The following is a 27,986-nucleotide window of genomic DNA, read 5'->3' on the forward strand; positions in this document are numbered from 1 at the left end:
CTGAAAACTGAACAGAGGTTGGCTGTTAGTCAAAGTCTCTCTCCTGCAGGGCGATAAGTGTGAAAACTCCACAGCAACATCTGAAATTCATCAGAAAACAGCAATTATTTGTATTTTCACTTAATCAGAACAGTTAGTAGAGGGTAAATAAAAACCTTGTAAGAATGAGTAATTTAACTCAGGTGTTAATGAACCTGAAGCTCAACATTTAGTCACAGTAGTTTTAGGAGTCCTATTAAGTTAATGCAACTGTCTTCACAGATTGCATCTTGATAACAGGTAAAATTTGAAACTTTAAGCTCAATGAATAAAATTTAAAATCACTGGCAACCAGAAATATGTGTATAGCATTACTTATAGATGTAATATATAGCATGGTGTGATAAGTAAACCTGCATTCTTTAAAACAGACAGCATGTGGCGGCTCATCTGCTTTCAAGTCGGTGCCTCATGAGTAACTCTTAAAGACATTTTTCTGATGAGGATATGGACCCGTTATGCATCAGTTCCTAGTTTCAATTCATATTTACAACAACATGATGAAAATTTAGTAAATTATGGCCTCAAATAGAGTAAAAAAGGAGGCTAAACCAGGTAAGCTTGGTTGTTAAGTTGTTAACCTATGAACCAACCAGTCGCAGCAGATGGCCGCCCCTCCCTGAGCCTGGTTCCGTTAAAAGGGAGTTTTTCATTCCCACTGTTGCCAAATGCTTGCTCAAAGGGGTTGGGTTGATTTTTGGGATGTTCTCTGTAATACTGTAGAGTCTTTACCCTCCAGTATAAACATCCTTGAGGTGACTGCTGTTTTGATTGTGTGCTATATAAATAAAATTGAACTGAATGTGTAATGTCTCTTGGTTTCTCAGCCTCAGTCTACTCACTGTGAAAAATCTCAGTTTGAGGTTTGACTGACCTTTTGGTCACAATGATTTCAGATTTTTCTGAAGACTAAAATTCAGCACGAATCTTTCTCTTACACATTTTCTAATATTTCTTTTAACAACAGTACAAACATTATGGGGGAGCTGTAACGATAAAGGAAAAATTCTATGTGAGCATTCATCTTTGAATTTTACTGCTCAGTGCTTATTCAAGTGAAGGCCTATTTCCAGATGATTCACCTCTATGGAGTTATGGCCCCACGCAAAAAGAATTTCCTGTGACCACTCATTCTTATTCTCTTTATGTACACAGACACACACCTGCCTCCTCCACAAAAGCTTGAAAGTGCATCACTTAAATCATATCCAGACCTCTGTGACAAAGCCAGTAGTGTGTTTTGAAATTGCCTTACTGCTTCAGGCACAGTGGTGCTTTATAGATTTCATTTCACAGCAGCAGCCTACCAGGACTGGGCAAATGGCTCTGCAGTCACACACTCGGTATAGTTTTTGTACATTGCTTGAGGATGAGCAGATTTGCAGTATCATGCGATCAAAACAACAGTACTCCACATCTCATTTCACTGTGTATTATTCAATCCCCACAGACATGAGGTGGGGAGACGACTCACGACCCAGAAAGAAAATTCACATATTTTCTACCCTGAGAGAGAACTGCCTTCCCATTATGTGACACATGTCTGTTCTAGTTCGTATTTGTTTAGCATTATTTATTCAGGAAATCATAGATATATTCCTCAGTGAGATTTTCAAAAGAGACCTGAGGACAAACTGCATATACAGATGTATCATCCCACATGTGTTTACACAACCATACAGTATAAAATCCTCTAAATACATTTAAATCATAGAACTAATTGACCTGGTGTGACGGACGGGATGGCCGGTGTGTTTGAGGTGTGGACCAAAACACAGACACGGGAGAGAGTGATGAAGGTTTAAACAAAACAGCCTTTATTGTGGCTGATATCATAAACAGAAAACAAGGCAAAGTGAGCTGGAGGGAAAAACAAAAATAAAACCTACACTGGGATAAACTAAGATTAACTATAAAAACTGTGACAAGAAACAATCTAGACAGGTGCATGTGAAACTATGAGGTGAAAAAACAGCGTAAGCCTGAGACCTGGAGAAACATAAAGCAAGACAAACAGACGACCCAACACTGAACAGAGGAAAACAGAGGACCTTAAATAGAAGAGTAATGAGGGAAGTAGAAACACCTGGGGAAACACAGCTGAAACAAATTAACCTGACGCCACAGGGGAAGCAAAACTAAACATACTGAACATGGAAAAACAAGACTTTCAAAATAAAACAGGAAACATGGAGAGATGTAGAGATAATAACACACAAGTTTGACAACATGAAACATGCAGACAAGAAACACATGACAGACTGGGGAGACATGGAACACAGGGAGAGACACATGAGAACAGATAAGGGAGACGCAAGCATGGGCATAACTAAACATTAAACAAAGAGGACAAGACAGACTAACACAGAAGGCAGGAAAAGACTCACCAACTTGGAGACATAGGTGAGACATAACCTAGACTAAAACTCAACTAATCCCTAACTAAATAATAGCACAAGAACTTAAAATTATTGCAATCTAAACATAAAACAATCAAAAATACAAAATAAACTCAAAATGCTGGGTCACAGATCCAGCTCCTGACACCCGGTTGCTGCACATGCCAGTTTTCTATTCTGGGTGACCACAGTTTACAAGATGAGTGGAAGATTTTTCACTCCAGTTTTTGGTGCAGTGGGTCCTTTGTGTAAAACACAAAGGTTTCGTGTTCGGCGTGACGGCTGCTCTAATGAGGTCAGCCACTATATCTGCACCCTTGCTGGGAATATCAAATAATCTGCTAAAAATCATGGTATTATTTTTGACCAGGATTTGAATCTCACATCTCAAAGCTCATCCGGTCTTATTTCCTCATCTAAGAAACATCACAAAAATCAAACCATTTCATGTGCATTTCTCAGTCTTTCCAAACCCATGTTCAGCTGGTCCAGAACATGGCAGCTGGGTTCAAACATCCCCTCTTTTCTTGCTTCCCGTCACTGGCTCAGAACTCATGTTAAAATTGTATTAATAATATATAAATCCCTACATGGCCGGTCTCCTGCTGAGATCTTATTCTAGGCTTTGAGCTCTCCCATCATCTGATCAGGGTCTATAAACTGTACCAAAACCAGAGGTGATTATGATTTTTGAAGTAGTAGCTACTAAACTTTGGAACAGACAACTGGTCTGAACTAGTGAGGAAGACTGTTCCAAACAACTACTCAAACTTGATTTATCATTTTATAGTTTTTTTTTAACCTTCGCCCAATTTTTTGTCTGAATTTTATTTCAAATTTGTATTTATTAGTATGTATGTATGTAAAAACAAACGTAAGACCATCTATTTGACTGTTAGTATGTTGTGCAAGTTATTATATTCTTATTATTATAAAACAAAAGCAGATTTCTTATTCGGAGCTGAATAAAGGAAACTTTCATATTCTAGAAAAACCTGGCTGTGACATCTATTGGCTTGCAGGGATCTTTCTGTTCTACCTGTGACTGGTCTACTTTTACTGTCCAATTACATGCCTGTTGGGTTCCTTGGTGAAAATGTATGGATTTACGGGAGATTCATTTTGCTACTCATGTAATGAAGGTAATCTTTGTTTTTTAAAAAGGAGTCTCCCAATGTGAGAAAGAAAACAATTCTGGGGAAGCAAAGAGCCCTATCTATAAAACATCTGCAGTGAATTCACCTCCAAATGATGTTACTCACAATGACAATAACCCAAGGCACCTCACTCAGTTATACTGATCCGTGTGAATGTTGCAGCGCACTGACCCTTATGTTCTTCCTGGCAGAGTGGCCCAGGAGGGAGGACTGGAGACACTGAAGTCTCTGAGGATGTAATGGGTCAAGACTGACAGATTTTGGTACATGGGGGGAAATTTTCAGTTGGTAAAAGTTTGAATTGCCTCTGGCACGTGACATTTCTCAGTGTGCTGTTTGGGATACGGCAAATACCAAACTCAGTCTTGTGTGTTTAATATACCTGGAGCTGACGTCTTGAATAAAACGGCTTCCTTTTAAGCTAAAGCAACACCTAAGCTCTGTCCTATATTGCAGTTTTGAATATTCGGCACTCTCCCCGACCAGGTGTTTACTGCACTGCATAGATGTCAGCTTATGCCTAATTTGCTTCCTGACAGCGTTCTCACTACAGTATCTCTCTCCCCATGCCTCTCTTCTTAATGCACTACTGAAACGTTCACATATATTCTGGTTTAAAACGACTCTTATGGCTGTAAATCAACTCATACTTATGTGTGCACATACACACAAGAGGACTGATGTTTCCCAATAACTCACTCATTCAGCCATCCACCAACTGGCTGGACAGACTTTGATGAAACAGGGCTTTGGAACACAGTGAGTCGCTCTGGAGCCCGTGTCACCACGCATGAGGCACTCTGCGTCTTCGGCAATTGATTTCCAGCTGACACTCAAGTGGCTGCCAGTGAAAGATGACCTGTCAGTGCAACTCAGGGGAGCACATCTAGCGAGGCATCATGTCGAGAGACTCATGCGTAAGATGGCAGGTAGACAGACACAGGAGACCCTGAGCTGGGCCTACTGGGGAGCCTCTCTTATTAATAGCCCCAGGTCATTGAAAGCTTGCTAACAAGCCAAGCAGGCAAGTATAAGAAAGTCATACTTCTTATATTGAAGTGAGTACTGCAGTTTGCTTGTATGTCTGACTGTGAGACTCTTGAGTGTCAAAGCTGTACAGCAATGTTTATGTGATGTGTCTGAAAATCGTATAGTCTATCTATAGCTCATACATTTACAGTAGCTGATCCCAATTAGCCTATGCTAACATTGCAATCAAAGCTTAATAGGGTTTGCTTAACAGTTGCGTGCCATAGAAAGAGGGACTTTTTAGCTCCTTTTAAACCCCCACAAATAAAAAGCAAACAGGAATTATCAAGCTAGGACGACAGCTTCATCCACTACTCACCCTAAAGCGTCTGTTTTCTCCAGAGGTTTAGTCCTCCTCCACTTGCCCACAGATACGCTGCTTGCTCTTGCCCAAATTCCCAAAGGACCAGAAACTGTCAGCGTGATCTTGGAAGCCAGAGCCACATGTCTGCTTGGCAGTGCTAAAGTCATCTTAACTTTTTCTCACCATGAAAGACTTGGCCATTTCCCACTGGCCTCTCGCCAACATGGTGGAAAGATGCTGTCTGTAAAGTCTTGTAAAGCTGTTGTAGGAACAGTAAATAATGGTGCCTAGAAAAGAGCTAAGCAAAGCTGTAGAAATATTATACAAGATCATGATTAATGCTGCTTATGCGAGAGCGGCAACCTTTTGTATGATTAAAAGGGCAAATTTGACCTCAGATTTCACAGTTTCACAATTTGGTAGATCGCAGAGAACTCTGCGGCATTTGGTAAAAATTTTATTTCACTGTTTCAGTCAGTCAGGTAGAGTTTGTCTCTTATGAAGCATAAAGTATTGTTGTATATATATTTAAAAAATGCATATTGTATAAGTATCAGGGATATGACACTAGAGTGAAACAGTGGTAAGATAAAGTCATAGAGATTAAAATCTTAGGCCTAATTTACACACAGTCGTTTTATGTCTCTGGGCAAGATCAAAGCTACTTGATTTTTAAAAAAAAAAAGCTTAGTGTGTCCTTGTGGCTTACGAATTAAGACGCTGATCACGGATTGTATCATCCCATATTTGAGTCTGTCTGGGGACCTTTGTTGCATGTCATTCCCCTTGTCTTTTCTCCCATTTACAGTCATCTCTCTATTGTCACGATGGCATAAAGATGCCTTAATGGAAAAAAAAAAGATTAATGAATCGAGTAGGAATGAAAGACATAATTTAATCCTTATCCAGACCTCAAGTTATAAATATATCAGTCCCTCCAAGATGCATACATAAGATTTCCTCAGAAATGTAACTGCATCAGTAAGCACACCGTGGATATTTGCACTTTCTCTGTGGTGATATGGTTAATCGTAAATTCTCCCTATCACATAAAAGCATCAATATATATATATATATAAAAAAAACCATATCCAACAATTTCATCATAATCATAGCGAGTGCACAATGAGCTGCTGTAGTATTTATCTGACCCCTAATCGGTTCAACCACTGAATGATATACATGGATGAGAGAGCACTGATCTGTATGATGGAGGGATTAGTGTGGGTGCGAGTCAGCGTAGTCACTCAAACATTTGTCTTGTTCATTGTCCATAAATATGATTTATTCATGTTGTTCAGCATTTAGGTGCATTGTACCATGCAATAAGGACTAGATAGCAGAGATGAGAAAGATAAAGCAACAACTTGTGTGTTTCTGTTGAACAAGATGGGTGTAACTAGAGTTGGTCATGTTAGAAATAGTAATATGAACTATTAACAATATGCTTCCCAATGATGTATATACATACATATTTTATTAAATGCTGGACTTTATTAGAAGACTTTTCTTTGCTTTATTTTCAAAATGTTCATATTAATAAATATCAAGTTGAATATGAACACAAGTGCTATAGACTATATAAAACATGAAAACAAAGCCACTGAGATATCACCCGAATAATTCACACCTGCACAGCTGTTCTGCAGTGAAAAAAGTGTGAATTTCATATTTTTAAGTTATGCAATTTATAATAGGAATGTATGAGTTTTCATTCGCTTTTGAAGCCTCTCTTGCCGAACAAAGAATCGCCACTTTTTCAGAAAAAGAAAGTCTTGGTAACAACTGGAATATTATCATAAACGCTTCTCTTAAGATCCTCCCTGCACTCCTTTAAGGTCAACCCTGCTTTGTAAGCACAGTTAATCTGTAACAGATTACAATCAGAGTTGTTATTCACCACAGAGAGATGCATTCTTTCTGTTGAATGCAAATCAAATATTTTCAAGACGCTTTAAAAGACTGGTAATTGGGGCCAGACTGCCTCATAAAGGCCTCTGTATGATTCAATAAAGTGCTGCAGATGATTTAACAACATCTGAATCCAAGTGATGTGTCCCTCACACAAATATTTTTTGGGGGGCAGCACCTTGTAAATGTGCATCCTTGGCCCTATTAAAACACTTCAGTGGTTCTAACTACCATGTATTGTATGAGGCAGAGTAGTGGAGAGTGGTACTTTGTTTGTTGTGTGCATATTGTCCAACTTAGATTTAATGAAGTGAGGTGACACAAATTTTATGAATCATCAGCTCCATCAAAATGAAGATGACACTACCCACTATTTGGTCACTCCTTTTCTCAGTTCAGTACATCAGCTGCCAGCACCTTGAAAGCCAAGGTCGCCCTTTAATAAAAACATAAAAATCTCTGCCATTACCCGGTTAAATGGTGCAGAAGATTTGGCTTTAACAGGACTACTTCCCCTCCAAGTGCTGCTGAATTAATTATAGGCAAAGTGGGAGGCACTTTTAAGTTAATCAGATCTTATCAAATGCCCATGTGTGGTTGAGACTGATGAAGGTCACTCATTCCAGTGAGTAAGTGAACGATGGCTTAAAAGATACGGTTTTAATTAGCAAAATGTTAAAACTCAAGCGAGTAATGTTATGCAGTGCATGCACATAAAGTATGTTTACAGCTAGGTTCTTAATTTACTTGTTGTGTCATTCCTTATGGTTGAGATATTTGTGTGAACAAATCTTGTCCTGTAATGAGTATGCTTAAAGTAACTTACAGAGCAAGTAAGAAAAAAGAAAGTTATATTTTCCGATGGGTGTTGGAAACAGTAGCTATAGGTGCTAGCTGTCTGCTAGGTGCCACCTCAGGTAATTCAAGTCATTGCACTTAATATCTGGCGGTACAGGTGACAGAAAACATGGCTGGCTCTATGGTTAGTTGTCTGTTCCAAAAGTCTGTGCTAGCTTCTTTAGCGACTCTGTAACTTTAACCCGGTCATTCTTGGCATTTAAAAAACAAGATGGGGGTGATGATAATGTCAAATGGCCAAACAAAAGTGGCTGGATGGTTACTGTCCGCTTCTTGATACACATTCATCTGAAAAAGACTGCTTTCACAGGACTGTGTGTGGTCCTCTGAAAAAAATACAAATGTGATCACCAAGTGATTCAGTGCTTGTAGAATCTCTTTTAGCAGCAATAACTTCAAGTAATCATTTTCTCTGTGACTTTATCAGCCTCTTACATTAGCATTCATTTATACACAGCTCTCTTATGATACCGCCACAGCATTTCAATCAGGTTGAGAGCTGGACTTTGCTGGAACATTGCAAGACATTGGTTATTTTCTTTTTCAGCCATTCTGTTGTAGATTTTAATTCTGTGTTTGGGATCATTGTACCGTTGGATGACCCAGTTTACCTAGAATATTCTGTCATGCAGAGGAGTTCATGAACGTCTTGATGCATGCTCAATCATCCAGGTAAGTAAATCCCAAAAGGTTGATTCTGTTCATCTGGACGTAGTGTTTTCAGTGGGAGAAACGTTTCGTCACTCATCCAAGTGACTTCTTCAGTCTCAGCTGACGGCACGTTTCCCCAACCTTATAAACAGTACATTTGCACAATCACTGAAACCAGCCCACTGAATGAACAATGGGCTGTGAGGTCAGTTCCTTGATCACTAATATGCACTGTTTGTAAGTGTTTATATGTACTGTTTATAAGGTTGGAAACCTGCAGTTAGCTGAGACTGAAGAAGTCATTTGGATTAATGACAAAAAGTTTATCCCACTGAAAATGTCCAGATAAACAGGATCAACCTTTTGGGAGGAGTTCATGAAGGTTCCCAAGTTCTGCCATTGCAAAAAAAAAACAAATCATCACCCCTCAGTTTGTTTCACAGTTGGTATGAGATGCTTATACTGAAAAGTTGTGTTTGGTTTTCACAGGGCGCAGGGTCCTGTGCATTATGGCCACACGTCTCCATCTTGGTCTTGCAAGTCAGAACAATGTTCTAGAAGTGTTTTGGCCCATTCAGATGCAACTTTAACTTTAACGTTTTCTCCTGGAAACCCTTCCCATATAGCCATCCTTGTTCAGTCTTTTTGTAACTGTATTGTCACAAGCTTCAACATTTTACATGTTAACTGAAGCCTGAAAAGTCTGAGATGTAGCACCTTGTTTTTTTGCAGTCTCTCATAGCATTGGATGGTCTGACCTTGGGTGAATTTGTGGGACGTCCACTCCTGGGAAGATTGTGGCATTGCATTAGCACGCCTGAATGCTCCAGAACATCAAACTGCCAGAACGTCTGCTGTTATACTGCAGGTTATCTTGGTGATGATCAGTTAATCAAATGTTTGTAGAAACCTTTATCTTTCACTATAACATGGCAGTTTATACTTGACAATCAAATTTCAGCTGCCATGTAGAACAAAAAAGTCTTGAATCTAGCATATCATCTGTAAATGAAATTCAACTATCCAGGCATGAGACGTGAACATGAAACCATATGGATTGACCTATAATTCATTGATTGGACCGTTATAGTGAATGAAATCCTTCATGGATCACTGCTAACAAATCGCGCTGCACCTCACTGGACTTCATTTATATTTTTTTTTGCTGGTTGCAAAGTTTCTGAGGGAATTAAATTCTATAAATATATTTTTCTGTCTAGTTTAGTTTTGTAAAACACACATGTAACTGTTACAGATTAGGGAATGTATATCAGTGGGCTGACTTAAGGAAACTAAGGTGGAACAGAAAAAATTGAGCAGATTGTCTTTTTTCTCTCATATTTTAGTATGACAGTACGAAACATACACACAGTAGGACATTTGCTAACTTATTACCACAGTAACCAATTATTCTTACATTGTTTGAAGGCTGCACCTGACAGTTTCCATGACCTTTGACAAATTTCATTAACAGTACTTAAACTGTTCTCAGCAGTGGCATGCATGCTTATCACACAGACCTATGGTTTATATGCTTTCCTTTCTTAGCCACCTAACACAAGCTTAACCTCAATTATATGGCCTTCTGGTCACATTAGATTTTGCCTGTGAACACAGTATGTTAGAAATAGACAGCTTTCCCTCCCATCTTTTCCCCTGCCCAACGTTTGCAAACCAGGTTGCTTTCCACTTGCAAATTACTCCTCGTTGGAAAAAGTTGGAAAATCACACTCTTCCTCTTCATTGCTTTCTCTAATGGGACTGTATTTTCTATCTTATGTCAGGTACAGTTTCCACAGTTAGTCCAGTTTTTCCACCGTCCACAATGACAGCAAAACAGTTCAACCATAACATGTCCTCTCCTTGTTGTGGTTGCACAACTGAGCATTCATTACCTCAGGTGATTTGTACTATGTGACAGACAGAATTGCACAACAAGAAAAGGAGATATTATTTTATACCTCTGGTGCTGGGGAGACACTAGTTATACCGAATTGATAAATTATCTAAATGCTGTCATTTATCCCAATGAATGCATCATTGTTACAAAATTTTCAGTCACTTTGCAAAAAATAACAGCACATTTAAACTGAGCTGCTAAGCTAAGTAGCGCACATGCCTCACTTTTTATCTGATCCATTTGAACAGTCATGCATCACTGTGCAAATGTTTATGTTGCTACAGATTCCAAGACAACCCAAAGCACTTAAACTCACTCTGTGAGTTCTCTTTAAATCTACTGGCCTAGAATTCTCCTTCTTAGCTAATGTGAACCAAACATGAAAGTTTAATGTTACCATGAACACTTCACTAATTTGCTTTTTGTTTGTGTGGCATACTTATGAAATTTTTAACGCTCCTGTGAACTTAGATGTAGTAAGTCAGACAACCTAACTAACTTTAGCTAACTGGGAAACTAGTATGAGAATATGGAGTCAGTCACACCATATGTTAGAGAGTACAATGGCACAAACTTCATTGGAGCCACAAAGTCATCTTGCAACAAACATGCAGAATAAATATGTGTGAGTAACAGCAAATGTAGGCAAGCTGTCACATATCAATTCCCCTTTTTCCCCCACTCCGAGGAAAAAAGGCATTAATGAGAAATGAAAGTGTTCCAGTCACATTACCCAAAAATATGCATGATTCACCTTCTGAAAAATGCACCCAGGGAAAAGGTCAAAGTTTTCTTAATCACTAACACATATAACATTTATCTCTGAGAAGAAAATATGTAATTCATTGTTTAACCAGTTGATCAAGGACTTTTATATTTATATTTCTTCAATTTTATTGTGAGGAATTAATTTTATTCCATCAATTCAGCAAATCCTGGGTCTACAACATCTCACCTAGGAGCTTATTAATGCGTTTGTCTCACCTGCATGTCTCTCCTTTGCATTTGGCAAAATATTATGAACACTGTTTGATGTGATCAACTAACAGACAGTTTGTGGTAAGTTTACTACTGGTTAGCTTTCAAACCAGTAGTTTTTACTGAAAGCAAAAGTTTGTGAGAAATTTGAAAGGAACACATTTATTAGCATTTGTAATTATGTAATTTAGAGAAACAGGCTAAATGGTTTGCACATGATTATTTTTGAATAAGAATTGCAAAATAGAATTATTTATTAAGCCTGAACAAAACACCATCTGTAAAAACCTGATTTTATTCAAATCGTTGTTTGTGTAAATTTGACAATACAGCAATAATGTAATATGTATTAGTTAACTGATAGATAATGTCAACGCAGGTAAACATAATGATATACACAAAAAACTCCAATTATTCTGGTTCCATCCATTTTTGTTTCACTGGTACTATTTAAAATTCTTCAATACATAATTCATTATTACAGAGATATGTGATCAGGATATAAAGATGCTTAATCTGGTTGAGAAATCACCCATGCTGTGAGTGCATTAAGCGGATGCTAATGCATTTACCTAGAGACAATAGCAATGTTAATGTAGCCAGAGTGAAGCAAGAAAGTCACAAAGAGTTCAGTGTTAACATTAAGAGACATCGCATGAATGAGTCATGATTTTGTCTAAATGCATTTGTGGTCATATGTCTTGTGTCTTGGAACATGTCACACAAGCATGAGGTAAACAACAAGGGTTAGTTACTATGAAGCAAATCTCAACTCTGACAACACAGTGGTGAAAAAAACACTAAAAATCATCATTAGTATATTCAGTCTCTCGCTTCATCATGCTTTAGGGTGTAAAATCAAGATTGATGACGTGCAAGATTCAGGAGTAAGATGACACCCAATTCTACACTCCCTCATTGTCTAGGCGTCTTCTTATAAGCAGATAGCAAGCTGTGATATTCAAAGTGACACTCAATTAGGTGTGCACTGGGCAGGGGGACACAGATTGATTGGATGGCTTAGTCCCTGAATGCAGAAATAACTATGCTGAAATTGTCTTATGCTTTTCTCCACAAACCTTTGCTAGACATATAAGGTGAAACCGCTAGATGTGACATTACAAAATAAATGTGTGTGTACATGTGTGTTTTTTTTTTGTTTCTTTTGTTATTCAGATTAAGAACGTACTCAGCCAAAAGAAGAAAAAAAATCACCCAAGGCAAGGACATCCATCATTTGATTCTGGTCAAGTGTTGAAAGAGGAAAGCAGCATAATGGATAAAGTAATGACGTTGTTACACAGCACTAATGCTCCCTTAGTAGCACTCAGCGGTGCTCTAAACTACCTGTTTATAATAGGTCTGTTACCGTAACACCTCCAGATGTTGCCATTTAAGTTATGAAAATGATCAGAGGCCCAACATTTTGCCCTTGTGCAAGTTCATTTATACCAACATAAAGATAATGTGCACAGCTCAAACGGGCAAACATCTGCCAGGAGCACACATTCAGGAGCTGAGAGGCAGTGTGTTCCCACCATCAATCACCTCGGTCAATGAGTTTACTTAACCTCATTTTAGTAATTACTAGCTAATCTTGGGTTGACAATTAAAAACGGTAAGCAAAGTTGTGCCTGTTTAGCAAAGCACTACCCTATGCTTAATCTTCTCTTTAACATAATAATAAACAGGCATTGTAAACAGGTGTCATGCCACATGTGTCAGTTACATGTCATTTCCTTTTTTAGTTAGTTTTTTCCAGTTGGTTCAGATAGTTACTGGCTACTTCTAGTTGGAACCTATGACTTGAACAAATAAACGTATGAAAATCTTCTCTTTAACCTAATTGATCAATAGGTGGCCTTCAATCAGGGGTCATGTCACACACTGCAGCTATATTTCAAATTATTATTTTTTTTGGGGGGGGGGGGATGTCCCTTTGACTATTTATTTAAATTACAACATATATAAATATGTAAATCTACACTTAGCAAATACAAAATCTGGGTTTCAATACATTTGAAGTAACAATATGTCCAATATCACCATCTCAGCTCTCTAACTTTATCTCCACACGGTTTACCTGAGCTGCACCTCTGATGTACCCACTTATAATCCTGTCGATTCTGCTCGACTCCACCCCCCAAAATCTTATCATTTTCAACTTATTGAATGTGTTCTGATGTATCTCCACACTATACATCACCACCATCTTTTGTTCTTGCTGCTATCCTTTCGTCACAAATCACCCCTGACACTCATCTCCAACCACTCCACCCTCCTCGCACTCTTTTCTGTGTGTAGTTTCTGTTGCTTTGGATCGTCTCTTTCTCATTCACACGTATTCTGTTTTACTTCTAATGACTTTAATTCGTCTTCTCTCCAGAGCATACCTCCACTTGCTCCCTGCTCTCACTACAGAGGATATTGTCATCTTGTTAGAACATTTCCATCTCTATCTTTAGTCATTCTCTCCATTCCTAGTATTTCTATCTACTTTGTTCATCTTCCAGCCTGTCCCACATTTTCTTTCCTAACCTCTTCCTTTGAATTATTTCCTATACTTCCTCATTCTATCACCAAATACCCTTGTCCTCTTTCCAGAGGATATACCAAACACCTTCTTGACAGTTTCCCTGTGTCCTCCCTGCAACCCAGAGCCTGTTTCAACTCCCCCCAGAAGCCTGCACAACATTCTTCCTTCTTCAGTTTCCACCATTCAATCTTCACTTTTGCCTTAACGTATTCTTCTTGATTTCTAAAGTCATCCTAATGACCACCATCCGATGCTGCCTAGTTACATACTCCCCTGCCTTCACCTTGCAGTCTCCTATCTCTTTCAGATTGCACCTTCTTTATAATCAGGGGTGCACATAAATGGTCCGCAGGTGCGCATTCGCTGTCAAAATAAATGACGCACACCAGATAAGAAGTAACACGCGTTTTTGTACATAAGATTTTCTGGAGGAGGACAGACATTTGTTTAGAACTCTTAAAGATGTCGAAGAAGCAAGCTCCTTTAAGCAATTACTTTGGTGTTCCTCCACCTCCAAAGAAATGTCAGAAGGAGTCCAAACCGCAAAAGAAGCGCGTATTCTCGGAAAAGTGGTTGCAGGAGGTGAGCTGGCTTCAAACAAATGATGAACGCACAGAGATGTGGTGCAGAATATGCCATGAAAATCCCACTCTAGCGGACAAAAACACTGCCTTTTATATGTACGCAAACACGTGTTGCAACTTCTTAACTGGTGCGCGTCTTTTATTTTGAAAGCGAATGCACACCTGCGGACCACTTATGTGCACCCGTTTATAATATAAAGTTTCCCCCATGTGCACCTTCATCCACTTTTATATGTCACCCGATGCTCCTCCCTCTTTCTGAAATATGTGTTCACCACAGGCATTTCCACCCTTTTCACAAACTCCACTACCATCGCCGCTTCTCAGATTCTTTCCTTAACACCATACCTACCTACCACCTCCTCATCACCTCTGCTGCATATCTATTGAAGTCTGCTTCAATCACCCCTCTCTCCTCCTTGGGGACACTCTACCACTTGATCCAACTTACTCCAGAATCCTTCTTTCTCTTCTAATTGACATCCAACCTGTAGGGCATACACGCTGACAACATTCAACATCACCCCATCGATTTCCAGCTTCAAGCTCATGATCCTGTCTGGCACTCTCTTCACCTCCACAACTCCACTCCTACTCCATCTCTCTCCCCATCTATACAATGAGAAAACCATTTGAATCCACCTCCATTGTTCCTGGCTTTATGTCCCTTACACCTGGTATCCTGCATATATAACATATCTACCTAAAAAAAGCAATTGCTACTTACTTTGTAATTAATATTTTTATTTAGTTTATTTTTATTGTCTTTTGTACTATTTGTGTTCTGTTCCATAGACAGGACAAAAAAAATGCATGTACCCACCATGGTGTCATTCACCTGGTCATGAAGTTCCTGTGTTGAAGCCAGAAGAGAGGTGGGGTACATCATGGACAAGCCAAGAGTCCACCGTGGGGCTAATGTATAATTTATGGTACCGTGTTTGTTTGCATAGTACTTGCCTACAGAGAACCTATGGAGAGCGCTTTACAACCAGGGTAAATCTGCTCCTGTCAAATGCACTGCTCCCATCTGACAACAGATGCTCTCTGTAAGAGGGACAGTACGCAGCTGCCCATGGACTGCCAACAGACTGCCACCACTGAACCATAATTTCTCTGTAACACAGAGACACCACCAAGCACTCTCACATCCGTGCATTGGCTGACCTATATTACCCAGTTAACCCAATGGAGGAACCAGCATGGAGGGAATGTGCAAACTTCACAGAGAAAGCCCATAGCTGATCAGGAGCTTTGAGGAAGAAATATTCTTATATGAGATGTCAGTACTGAACTGGTTTTCTACAATTTTATTTTAAGTTTATATAGTTTACGCATTTAATCATACATAAGTTAAATACTAAATACTAAACGGGATCAGGGATCATCACACTCCCATTATATAATAACAATAAAAGGTTCATGTACATTTGTAAATAACCATTTTCATGTAAGTTGGATCACACTGCTACGTCTTTCAGTATGCAGCATAGTCCTCTTCACGTCTACTTGATAAACACTGTAAAGCCAATTTGAGTTTTATCATATCTGTTTAATTCAGCTGAGGCTGTAGGCCTCAGATAAACTGTGAGGATTAAGCTCAAGAGGGTGATGCATTATGGTTATCAATTTCAACCCAAAATTTATGGATTAACGTCTCTTTGAGTGAACATTTTTTTAAGGTCCACTGTGAATTCAAGTCCTCCTGGGTTCCTTCAGCCAGCATTTGAAGGATTAATTTGCTCTCTCCATTAGACAGCAGCACTTGGCTGCCCAGGCCTCCAGAGGGAAACGATGAACATGGCCAGTGTTGTAATTGCTTTAATACTATCAACACAAAAACATGTTTCCGCCGATGTTCACGGTCACAAATTAAAATATGAGACTTAATTAATTGCTGTGATTCAGGTGTTATTTACTTGTTACAGTGGGATGTTGCTGCTGCTTGTCTTGTGTAAAATATAAAAATGAAACTAAAGCAATGAAAGAGCCTGGGGTGGCTACGCTGCATGGGGTACCTAAATGAGATCCACTTGATAATGCCAGCTTTCTCCAAGAAAGTGGCACTTTGATAATATGAAATGCAGCACCCCGAGGACACCTGTGAGACAATTAACTCAATTTTCAGCACCATTTATTAATGGCTGACAGTTTGTCAACCTCATTATGTCAATTTGCAGTTTATTTGTGCAAACTGTATATGCTACAATGTCCAGGTGCCAAGCTGCTTTTGGTCACCTGTTCTATTGCTTTGTTGTTGGGACAGTAATTAAGAAGGCCATTATTTCTGATTAGTGTTCCTTTTCATAATTAATGAATAGGCAGCTTTGTCCAGATGGCTATTTCATCACTAAGCCATTAGTCATCTTGTTAAGCTGGACCTTCAAAGTGAAGCAATAAGTTAAACATATTTCCTACAATAAAAGCACAACAGTCACATTGATTTTAAGCTTCAAGAACACAAGTTTTACTGCTTTAGGCGAGTCAGGAAAATACTTTTGTATTATTGTTATAATATATAATGAAAATGCGCTCGGTGCTTTCTGTTCCTTCAGTTTACAATCCCATAGCAATACAATAATGAGGACATAAATGAAAGTCAGCCAATTCTTGTCTCTGTTGGTTTTTATTTTTTGTATTTTTTTGGCCCCCAGTTTGCTTCTCAGTCCTGCAGCCTGATCAAACGGCCCCAGAGTCCACACTTGACCTCAACTCTGTTAACCCTGACTAAGCTCAGTGGCAGTTAGTGTTTTATCACCTGAAGAGGGAACCAACTTTTCCTTCAATCCGCGCTAAAACTAATTAAAGTTGGGGCAGAGGAAGCATCTGGCGAGAAAGAGAGAGAGAGAGATGGAGCGAATGAGGTTGAGTGAGTGACGTCGGGAGGGGAGAGATTAACAAGTGCAGGCAGAGCACTGTCTCTCAGTCGCTAATCCTTAAAGTCACAGATATGCAGTAAGCTGGGGCCTTTGTCAGTTAAAGACTGCCTTCAGATCTACCCAACTCTTTGTCTGCTGCCGTGCATCCTCCTCCCCTTATACCCTGTGCTATACCCTTACTCTTCATACTCCTGGAATCAAGGATAAACATGGGAGCACTCACTTTTCCAGGCGAGATGAAAGGCTGCTGGGGGTTGAAAGAAGCAGCTCATGCAGCAGAGATGGCTTGCCATAACACCAGATGGATAAAAGAGCATGGAGGAAGAGAAAAGCAGGAGGTGTATGAAGAGGCTCTATTTTTTCCCCACAGTGTTTACATGTCACAAAGTGACTTCAACAGATTTGTTTAGCACCTTATTAAAAAGTTCTACTGGAGCTTGGAGAAGTTGCAAAGTAGATTTTTAAAAAAAATTATTTATTTCATTTTCTTTTTTTGGGAGGGTTAGTAACTCAGTAAAGTGTGAATTTTTATGGACTCTCACATCATCACATACTGACACTTAATCAAAAGCCTTTAAATACATTTTAATACCTTAATATCCTTTAAGCAACTTTATGTATTCAGTTAAATTCAATTAAAATGTTTTTTTAATATCTGAGACTGATGTAATTAAACTTTTTTAATTGGAGTTATTATTATGTTATCCAGTGTATAACACCTGGTCTTTATTTTATTTTTATTTAACCCTTCTGTACCGTGAACTTTCTGAATAACATTTACAAAGATTATGAATTTATGTCATTTCCCCCCCTAAAAAAATCCTTTTTTTTATTACTACTTCAAAAGATCAGCAAGATCATTGCTGTACTTTTACAGAACTTCTACATTCACAAATGTAGAAAATAAAATTAAAAATACATTCTTAATTTTGTTACCTTTGTTTTTTTGTTTTTATAAAACCCTGTTAAACTCTTAGAAAAGTAAGTTTAAAAACAAAAACAGCCCCAGATGATACCCAAACTTCTCTTTTCATGCTTAAAGTCTTGTGATATGCAACCAACCTCTTTATGCAGACTTTCACCGGTTGATGTTCGTCCTCACAACATGTTGTCCTTTTAATGCGTCAGATCCTGTTGTTCTGTCAGATACTGCTGGGATCAGTGATTTAACACACCAGTCGATGCACTATAGGATGCAGGAAGATAATGTTTCACTTTTAAAGATCATAAACACTACATTAAGTAGAAGTTTAAAAAAATAATAAATAAAATCAAATGATGTAAAAAAAAAAATCATCCATGAGACGCAGGCTTGGGAGTGGCTACAAATGGAAGATACGATGGATACCTGATGTATTAAAATGTTCTTAGGAGATTTCCTGATCAGCTGTCTGTCATCAAATGTCAGCATGTTAAAAATATGAAAGCTTCTGTAAGTATTTCAAAACTGACCAAGTAACATAAATGTACATTTTTCTCAGCAACAAGCCAGTTCAGAAAAATCAGAAAGAACTTGGTTGTCACAGACCAGCCGTCGTTAGATTGTAGGCTACTTGTTCGAGTTTTAGATCTTTTATTTATGTAAGGGGTTAATGTTTAAAAAGCAAGAATAGCTCATTTTCAATTTGTGTCTGCCCAACGCTGTGTCCCAATCATAGTGACACACAGCCTTGGACACAGACAGACACAGATTGAAAATTAGCTACTTTTGTTTCTAGACCTCTGACTCATGGATGGACAATGACAGTGTTCCAGCAATACAAACAAAGAGAGCTGTCATGCATCACCATATTCAGTGCTTAGTTTTAATTGGCTTGGCCTAGTCACTTAACCATATCAAAATGATGTGCTGTTTTAATGACTCAACCAGGTACATCAGCAGTAATTAGCATCTGAAGGTGAATCAGTCCATTGGGTTTAGGATGCTAAGGGTCAGTGCTAGTACAGGCAAGCCACAATAGGAGGACCCCCATTAGGCAGCAGAGACAGGGTCCTTGTATCTCCAGGTGGCTACTGGGCGGTTACTCAGAGCAACTTGTTTTGTTTTTGTTGTTGTTGTTGTTTTTAATAAGTTATACCATCTGTCAGAAGCGGTTGTGTCTTTACTGCATATTCTATTCTACAATGGACCTCCTTATCATGGTCCCCTCCTAATGATCTTATCCACTTCACTGACTAAGATGCAATATTCATTTAATTGCATAATCGGCGTATGGGATTTGTTTGGGTAGCCAGAATGAATATACAGGGTGTTTGGGTGCACTGTGAGTTGATGAGACAATTATTGTGCTAGCATGCATAGCTAATTGTTTGCACAATACCAGCCACTTGTAGAGATATTTGAAAATTTGCTCTGCCTGCTAGATTATAAATGTAGTGGCAACTTCCACCAGAAACCTTAGTGCAATAAGGCAAACTCTAATATCAATAATATGACATAACTGTGAAAAAAGAAACAGAAAACTTAGTAGTTATTCAACAACATCACAAATCATCATCAAATCATCATCAGAAAACATATAGCTTTAACCACACAGTGGAAAGCGGTGAAAACATCCCAGCTGATATATAGTGGTATACGGTATATGTTATTTCATTAAGTGTGGGAAAAGTGACATGTCAGGCTGGAGAAATTCTTCTATCATTACAAGTTAAGAGCCAATGATTTTTAAAAGCAAATTTATTATAGAAGTCATTTATTTTTACACTACAGCTGCACCTTGTCATTTCCATTCAAATCTTTTAATTAATAACTAGTATCTGAAGAGAAGATTTTTTTTCCAAGCAAAAGCAGAGCTTGTAACAGGATTTGTTAAATAACATTTTTTAATCTTCTCAATCCACACTGACATTATTTTTACAAGTACGTTTTGGCTAATTTAACACACACTTTGACTACAGCAACTTTTAAAATGGTCAAACACTATAACAAGTGCTTAATACTCATTGCATAAAAGACCCGTAGCCACTTGGTAAACAGCATTACTGAAAAAGTACAAAGGATCTGATAGTGTGACAGAATACAAATATTCTAACATTGTCAGACACCTACATAAAACATGTCAAGGCTGTTTGTTGGTGCATATTGCATCTCCAGTGGCAGACATAGTCACCTTCAGCCCCCAGCCACACTGTAATCTTCCACATTAAATATTTATCTGTTGAATAATCTTTAACCAGAGCCCTGGGATCCATATTTCATCTCCAACAACATCAGCCTAATATTTCATTAAAACTATCATATAAAACAGTCATAGTCTGAGTTGCAGGCACTTGAATTTTGGCTGAAAAAAAGGCATTTATAAACTTGTATTATAAATTATTTGTTGAAATACATGTATGGTTTTCTTCACAAAATATTAATTACAGATTAATTACTGAGCATTCTATAAAGTTACATAAATATATTAAATATTTTTTTAACCAGTTATTTCATCATTTCATTTCATGACTGTGCACATATCCACATTGCAGAATCACAATAGCAGAGTCACATAATCACATCATGGAAAATGTATGAGTGTCAGCGTCAGCCACATTTGGATAAGATAAAACTTTACTACAGAAAGTCTTTCTCAGCTCGTTGAAGTTGAAACACAGAGAAAATTCTCCGCAGTTAAACTTTCATTAGTTTTCTGTGTATCTGATGTTAATCCCAAATAAACAGCATGCACTCATTTTGGTATCATAGAAAAGAGGATTTAGAACTTGCCTGAGAACCATCAGAAGTTTAAGTTGGCATTAAAATAATCCAGCCATAGCTGTGTGAAAATAATGGCTACAATGCAACATATGAGCTACTTCAACATAATTTTGCCAGTTAATGAACTGCAGTGAAATATCAACAAGAGAACTTACAGGGTTCAAAAGAGAACCAGTACTGGCATTTTATAGCAGATTTATAGCCTTACTGTCCACATAGAGCACTTTTTTGTATGTAATAGGGGTGTGCATGACTAGTTAACTAGACATTTGATTCTCTTGCTAGTTAGTGCCAGAAATCGTAGTCAGTTAAAAGTATTATTCTGATTTTTGGAATATACAACAACAGTTACCAATTTAAAGAAGTGGTGACCATTGATTAAAGGGGGATTCAGCAATTGTAGAACCATAAGATCAATGACATAAAACCACTTATTTTCAGTCACTCAAAATAAGTAAAATAAAAACTTGTTTTGAGGTTTTTCTCTGTGTAGGCTGTGATCAGATGACTTGTGTTGGTACTTCAGTATTCACTGCTCTTTGTAGATTTAGCCAAGTGAATTAAGAAATATACAAGCAGCTGTTTGATGGCGCATGGGAAAGTTACCCAGCAGCAGGGGGCGGGGATACTGGTGCCTATATATTAGGGGACCAGAGGACACCCCAGCACTTTTTCCCCTCTGCTGTTTCTCGCTGTCCGTCTCTGTGTTGCTCTACTGTCTGTGCTTAAGGCTGTATACCCCGGGGTTTTGCTTTGCTTGCTTTCTGCTATGTAATTCTCTTGCTAAATGTCTGTATGTGTTTATCCTGCTGTTCATATGATTCAGTGTATTAAACTCTGTTCCAAGAATTCTACTCTTTTCCAGGGCATCTTTTTGAGTGTCTTGATTTTAATTGGATCTAAAGAGGTTGGATCTCCACATCGTTGGTGGGAGAAGGTTATCAGGATGCCTTCGAAATTTGCGACCACAACTGTGACCCAAACTTTATTTGCATTTGTACCATGAACGCATCACCTGGATGAAAAGAAAAGATGCTGGCTGTGGGATGTCATTGTTTTTTTATTATTGAATAAGTATCGACAAGCCATGAGTGGAATCAATGCCACACTGCATAGAAGTTATAAACAAGTGAAGGAAAAAGCTATGCTAACTAGTGTTGTTCTGTAGTAATTAGCTATATGTAAGTTTTGTAAGAATAAACTGGAATATAACCAAGCAACAGAAGAGATGTGAACACAAGCATAAGAGAAATAAAGGCTACTTCTGCTAGCACTGCTAAGGTTAGACGAACTGTCAAGGCGGGTCGAGGCCAGTACGTGAGCACAAACGCAGATTCAGACAGTCACACCAGGAATTCAGGTTAGCTAGATTTTACTATTTACTGCGTTTACTATTTAAACACAAGCGAAAGCAATAATAATACATCTCTCATGAAACTTGAACGAGGGTCTTTGAAACAGAGGGAGAGAGAGGTTAGGAGTGATACTGAGGAATGGAGATGGGAGGTGATGTAACAGATGGCCTTTATGGGTTACTTTACTAGCAGGTGGAGAGTGCCTAGAGGGGAGGCAGAGTTAGCCCGGTGTGTCCAGACGGAATGAGAGTGAGCCGAGAATCAAACCTGAATGGCCCAGTAATCCGGGATTGCAGTGGCAGGAGGGTCGGCAGGTGAGGAGTTGAGAGTCCGTGAACATGAATCAGTGGTTTGAGATTCCAGGGGTGACCTGAGTCCAGGTGAATGAAAAGAACTGCAAAGGTTGAGTATGATGGGTCCAAGAGGCTAGTAGAATGCAAGGACAATGAGGTAAGTTAACAAGAACATGAAAAATCACAAGAAGCAAAGTCAGCCTATTGCTAACGTGAGTTAGGAGTCGAACTGGCGAAGAATAGTTGCAGGCGCTGGTCTTAAATACTGCTGGCTCAATACTGACAGGTGGGTTGATGAGGGCTCTGCCCAGAGGTGGAACTCAGCAGAACTGCGAAAAACACAGCCACAAACCCGGAAAATGACACAAACTCTGCAAACTAGTCTGACATAGTCAATGTTTGCAAAGTTATACACCATGCAAAATGCTGTACCTTTGACTTCACAGCATGATCTAATTAACAAGGAGCCCAATTCTAAAATACGAACAAAATCCCTAAAATACTCACCAAGTATGTGTTTGGCTTGTCGAGGAGTCTAACTTTTTCTCTTATTTAAACAGCTAGCAAATTACTTGGTAGAAATGTACACTGCAATACAAGGTCTTGTCTATCAAATGCATGCTTATCGACATATCTGGAGGAATTTTATATTCTATATCAGGGCTCGCAAAATCGCTAGTCCAACATCCTGGGGCTAGCAATTTTTCCAGTCGGGCTACCAAAATCCATCTCAGCCCTGCCCGTGAGGCTATCATAGGAAGGAAAAATATGTGTCAATGCTTTTGCATTCTTTCGCAAATGTAGCTGGGTAATTATGCCTTTGAAATCGCGTTTGAATTTGCGCTTGTTTTTTGCTTTCACTTTGCGATCGCGCGAACTGTGTATAGAGAGCGGCAGTACTGATTGGTGAGTCACAGATTAATTGCGCACCAGTTCCTCTGGCATCGTCTTATCAATCGTTAGCTTACTATTCAAACGTGACAAGTGAAATCTCCCGCAGCAAGCTTAAACATGTGATAGAGGTTGATTGCGCAGAGAATCGCTGACCGTTATGTAAGTACATGTGTAAAAGCAGATGGATTTATGCAGGTATTTTAGTTCTGCAGAGCCAAATAAGACAGTACAGGGTGAAGAAGGGACAGCCAAAGAAAAGCCGACCACAAAACGGAAAAGTTATGACAAATCAGACTATGAGGCAAAAAGAAAGCTCAGCTTTTTTGGTTTCATGGACAAAAGAATTTCTGTGGTTGGAATATGGTAAGCTAAATAACATGATGTTCTGCCGGGTGTGTCGTGAGTTTCCCTCGATTTCTGAGTCGACAAGCGCTTTTGTTACTGGGACCAGTAATTTTAAGAAAGACCCCATCAGAACCCATAACAAATGCAAGAAATGCATTATTGCTCAGTCTGCAGTATCTTTCCCAGAACAAACACCAATTGCAAAAAACATACTAAAAATAAACCAAGCACAACAAGAAGTGTTTGCAAACTTCAAAAAGCAAAGAGGTTCCACTCACCTCTTACCCGTGATTTCAGTGGAAATTTCAAATTCAGGATCTGACATAGACTGATTCATGTTCAACACAGTTCTTACAAGTTCACAGAAATTTCTGTTCAATTAGAACCAAATATTTGAGTTGATCATTGTAATTTTGATACAGTTGTTGTAATTTGTATTTTAACTATTTTTTGATTGGTGTTTTGTTTCCTTTACAACTGTCCTCTTTTTTAAATTCGAGCTACTTAAATTTATTTTGGGCTACCAAAAACTGAGGAGTGCCTGCCCGAAGTGCTACCAGGGATTTTGAAATTTTGCGAGCCCTGTGTATGTTCCTCAAAAAAATAAAGGGAACTACTGATTTTTCAGTGAGTGGACATGCCAGTCGACCTATTGAGCCGTCATTGAGTTACCAGCAGTTTATCTTTTGCTCTTGCCCTATTGGTTCTGTAGTATTGGTAAGCCTGTATGTTGGACTAACATGCTTTCAGCTGATTACAAAAAGCTAGTTCTTACATCTTTAAACAAACAACAAACATATACCTTAATTTTGAAGGTAGCATAAGTGAGTGTGAAATATTATGTGCTGGATAAAATTTTCTTACTAGTGTTGAAATCCTCTCATCTCCCTGGGATCCTATAAAGTCTTTTCTTGTTTGCTTTTTAATTGTTCAGATATGTAACAGTTCCCCACACTGAACCTGTCCGATTGTTGAGGGCTTCCTTTTTGAAGGTGAGAAGAGGTATTTTACTGTTATTTTATCATTGCATCAGAATCATATAATAAGCATTGCATTAAAGCATTTATTGAAGCTATTGACATTACATTAACATTTGTATTACAGTGATTGTTATAACCTCATGTTAATCTTCTATTTACAGGTGTTGGTATAATCATATAATCTTTCATTGCAGGTGTAACCATGATCATTTTTATACATATTGCCGCTTGGTGCTTATTATGGAGTTGTGCTCACGTCAGTAAGGGTTAAAAGCTACAGTCAGCGGGATGTCTGGCTGATCTATTGAGTGAAGTGACGTAGAGCGTAGAAGGCCGCACATGCTTACAAAACACATATACCATGTTATTCATCATGATGCTTTATTCATTTATATTCTTTTATTAAGCTTTGAGTAGTGGCATTTGATTAGAATATTTATTCAACATATTACATGTATGGTTTCAGTTAGGTTATTGCACACATGAAGAGTTGGCCTCTTATTTAAATAACAATCTGCAAGGCCTTGTAGCTGTTTGATTATGCTTGTAGGAGAGACTGTTTGTTCCAGGGGATAAGCAGAGTTGGAAGATTACCGGGAAGGATCTGGCCTCGGGAAGAAGAAGATGTTCTTTTAATGTGTTAAAAGTTGTCAACATTGATTGTATTGTACCTACTTTACGCATGAGGGGGCGTTCCAATACCCTGATTTTCATAAAAACTATTGTTGTGTGGTTTTCGGTGAGAGATCGATGCTGTCTGCGTGCAGTGTTCATCTCCCACACGTGTGTTCATTAAAATCATCGTTTGACTTGACCCGGCCGGACCAGTGTTGTTATTTTGGTTTTCCTCCTGTATCCATCCCCAATATTTTGAACCCATGACAAAGGAAAGCTCATTTTAGCTCCACTCGGTAGCCCATTATAATTACTCAGTCACACAAACTGCAAGGTGCTTGTGAAGACATTAGAGTAAATAGTGATTATTAGAAAGGTCTGATAACAACAGGAATGTGTGTTACTTCCAGAGTGTTCAGCAAACGGCTTGAAAGAAAAGAGAGACAGGAGTGCGCCGTTCTTCATTATCATTAGTAGCAGTGTCTGATGTGCTGCGGATTGTCCAGTGGTGCATATAATCGAGGCTGTCTGTACACTCAAACTTTCATCTAAGAGTGACTGAATAGCTTAGCAAGACTTTGGTTTTATAGCAGAGATGTTGCAGGCTGGTGGATCCTGTTAAATATGCATCACGGTTCATCGGACAGTACGCTGTCAGGCTGTGAGCTCAACTGGCCCATTTGTTAAATCTTTGAACAGAAGGTCAAAACGGTTGAAAAAACAGAGCAGATGTGGTGGTACGTGATTCTGACATCTTGTAGTTTTGGACTATGCATACACACATGCAGGCATATACAAATGCTTTGGATAGGGGTAGCTGTAACATCGGGTGCACATGTATGGTTGTCTATAATAAAATCTTTATTTGACTTTTGGACTATATATCAAGATTATTTTTTTGTTTAATATAACCTGTGTGTAGCACTTAAGTGGAGTTATATACAGTACTGATGGATAATAACCAAGGTGATGAGTAATCTGGGATAGTATCAGAAGATTAAGAACGACTCTTAGAGCTTTGGTACATGAATGGCAAAGAAACCAGACAAAACACCGTTGTGTGGCTTAAAAGTAACTCTAGTGATGTTAAGCCTTTTAAAAGAATTTTTGTAAATAACACAGAGTTACAACATGTTTTAACAAAGACTTCAAGTATAAAAATTTTCCCCAAAGTAGCAAAAACAGAATAAAAATAAAATTGTGCACAATGTTTATCATGGGGCCCATGATAAACGGGTGTATTTCAACAGAGTTCTGTCCAACGAGGAGTGTGTGTGTGATTGTCTGTCCAACCGCACTACTTGCACAGTAGAGATTGCAGTCCATCAATGTGCAAATGAGTGTGCGTGTGTATGTATATCGTCTCCTAGGATCTTGGGTTGGCTCGCCATGCAGCAAACACTGGAATACTCTGGGATCTGGAACCACTGACCTGGTCTTTGGATTTGTCCCATATAAAAACCTGACCTATAGACAATGGTCAAATATATGTCACGAACAATTTAAGAATAACTCTCACAATTTAAACTAAAGTAGTGTCACACTGCAGTAACTACTATTCAGATCAGCTATTATCAGTTCAATCATCATCAGTTCAGTCATGTTGTACAACATTAAATATCAATGTTCAAAGTTCAAAGTATCAATGTTCAAAATTTAGTTGTAACCTGCAGTAATATTAAAGATTATCTACAAGGCTTCAAACATTCAGGAATTATAGTGACCATAATTCACTTTTTATGGTAAACATTAATTACATCCATCCAAAAAAAACCCTCACTGTACATATATATAATCACAAATAAATAAGTGGATCATTCCTTTTTAAGAAATGGAATAATATGCAAATGCTTATCAGAACTGAACAAAGTGTATATAATCAATTTCAGTAACATGTAAACACAAGGACTCAGTCCACGAATAGGAGTATTAAAATAGATGTGCTTAATCCCGCTTGTACCATTGGCCTACTAGTACAAGTGGAAATACACTAAAAATTTCCTCCAAGTATTCAAGTATTCTATACTGAGTATAGTAAAATAACCGATTGACATCAAAAAAATTAAGCAGGAACCAGCATAAAGTCTGCTTACAATTATCTCTCATAAACTTATTTTCAGCTGCTTTAACCATTTACAGCTTTTCACATGTTAATGACTTGGTTAACGATATAACTAGCATAACAACAGTGCGTTTCAGAGACACCCAACAACTGTACCCACACTCAGCATATCACGTGTCTAATTAGCCACATTTAGCTTACCGCTGTTGAGTGGATGGTCAACGTTTACGTGAAGCCACAGCTTAGTAAACCCTCCGGTTTCGCTCTGCCCTCTACGACAACAAGTGAAAAACCATACTGTGTGAACAATATCAGTTTAAAGGGTTTTTTTAAAAACTCGTTAGAGATTAATTTCTCCAGCTTACCGATAACAAAGTTTTAGCCCGCCGGCTCTGTTTGGCTGTAGAAGCAAGACACTGAAAACATTGGAACTGGTACTAAGGAGGGACAAGAGCTGCTTAGACCTTCACTCATTGGCTGACACGACAGGAGTGGAATAAAACAATAGGCTCTC

General features: G+C 38.5%; 1 long non-coding RNA gene across 2 annotated transcripts; it reads right to left on the reverse strand.

Moving 5' to 3' along the window:
• Positions 1-27,868, reverse strand: LOC120433542. 2 transcript variants are annotated; one of them, XR_005608605.1, is made up of 5 exons: positions 27,838-27,868; positions 27,674-27,744; positions 18,288-18,411; positions 17,449-17,510; positions 1-80 (listed from the first exon to the last, which is right to left on the reverse strand). It is a non-coding gene; the product is annotated as an uncharacterized LOC120433542 (long non-coding RNA). The 2 variants fall into 2 exon arrangements; XR_005608606.1 differs by lacking the exon at positions 1-80 and adding an exon at positions 17,092-17,172.
• Between the last annotated feature and the right edge of the window lie 118 nt (positions 27,869-27,986).

Source organism: Oreochromis aureus, linkage group 16 (genome assembly GCF_013358895.1).
Source record: "Oreochromis aureus strain Israel breed Guangdong linkage group 16, ZZ_aureus, whole genome shotgun sequence".
In the NCBI taxonomy this organism is placed as follows: domain Eukaryota; kingdom Metazoa; phylum Chordata; class Actinopteri; order Cichliformes; family Cichlidae; genus Oreochromis; species Oreochromis aureus.